General features: G+C 32.7%; 1 long non-coding RNA gene across 1 annotated transcript; it reads right to left on the bottom strand.

Annotated features, from left to right (window-relative positions):
• Positions 1-44: 44 nt before the first annotated feature.
• On the bottom strand, positions 45-1,552 carry LOC115245306. The gene is made up of 4 exons (XR_003885511.1): positions 1,379-1,552; positions 1,136-1,298; positions 893-1,069; positions 45-364 (listed from the first exon to the last, which is right to left on the bottom strand). It is a non-coding gene; the product is annotated as an uncharacterized LOC115245306 (long non-coding RNA).
• Between the last annotated feature and the right edge of the window lie 6 nt (positions 1,553-1,558).

Raw genomic sequence — 1,558 nt, 5'->3', positions numbered from 1 at the left:
AAAAAAAAAATCACCGATGATTCGCGCGTTATATTAGATAACTTTGTGTGTCGTAATAATAATATTACATAAATAAAATCATTAAAATTCGTCGAAACGTATGCATACTTGTTATATTAGAACGGATTGAAATATGTGACTCACCTTGAACAGCAATACTTTCCTTAATCGTAACAGGTAGACCCAGCAGCGGTTTCTCGCTCGCAATTCTCGCCTCGTCCATTGTCGTTGATTTTAAAAAATCGTCGATATCACGCGCTTCTCGAACCGCCGCCTCGAAGCGATCCTCCACGATCGCGTTGATCAACGGATTCACTTTCTTGCATCGCTTCACGTACGCGGTGATCACTTCTTCGCAACCAATCTTTCGAAAATAAATTTGTATACTAAATGTACCAAAACTATCTGTTCTTTTTTCTGGCCAGTTTAAAAATAATTTTTATCTTTAACGAAAATATTGAGGCATAATAATTTTCGAGATATAAATGATTGAAATGCAGCAAACTAAACTTTGTGAAATCAAAAGATTAACAAAACTATGTGCGTTCTTCAGATAGAATTTACTTTAATAGAATTTTAATTTGAAATGTAATTAGACAGAGATATATAATGGAAAAAAAATTGGACCATTGCAAAAAAGGATGACCCCTCTTGACATTTTTGCTTAGGAAAAGTGATTAAACAAAGAATTTGTTATTTAAAGGACAATTAATGGTTTTGAGATATTCTATATATTGCATTACAATTCATTAAATACATTTTTTTAATTAAATGTCAATTTAAAATGATTGTCAAGCGCATATGAAGATATCTTGTATTAATCTGTATGTAATATTGCCTTATTAAAATATCTCGAGATTATGTAATCTGTCGAGAAATATAGATGACTTACTTCTCTTCTGCGGATTCTCCGCGCGATTTCCGTCGCCGATTGGAACAATATTTGATTATCAATCGGCGGACATAGCCGTTTTTTCTTCAAACCTCGTAATTTGAAGAATGGACCCAGCAAACAATAGAGACAGAATAAGCTGACTTTTATTAATGTCCTTATTATCGCACCTCGAACCTGTTATATGAAAAGAAACAGTAGTTTTAACTATTTTCGATTTGTAAAATCTAGATTAAGTCTTACCATGTTATCGGTTATTCTTATCGCATAAAGAACTCTATCACATTTTCTTCTTTAGAAAAAATCTCAGAAATTTTGTATTTCTTCGAGATGATTAATAACGTTGAAATAATTAGAGTCACGTTTGTACGCAATCTAAAGATGCGATTTAAAGAGTCCGTATCTCCTAGATAATACAAAAATTTTAGTTTTTGAATCACGAATCGTTGCCTCATATGCTTACGTTAATGAATAACTTAAACTTACAGAGTAATTAAAAGAGAGATCACCGTGGAAAACATTGAATAGTTCCATAATGCATTCCGTCACGTCATTGCGATTAATCACGGTTGTCTATAATTAAACCATCGATTAAACCATTGAATTAAATCATCAATTCTGACTGTTCGGGAGTCGATCTCGACGAGATCGCCCGAATCTTAAGAA

The sequence above is a fragment of the Formica exsecta genome, unplaced genomic scaffold, assembly GCF_003651465.1.
Source record: "Formica exsecta isolate Colony F162 unplaced genomic scaffold, ASM365146v1 C16426298, whole genome shotgun sequence".
Classification (NCBI taxonomy): Eukaryota; Metazoa; Arthropoda; class Insecta; order Hymenoptera; family Formicidae; genus Formica; species Formica exsecta.
This window is presented reverse-complemented; position numbering and strand designations above follow the sequence as displayed.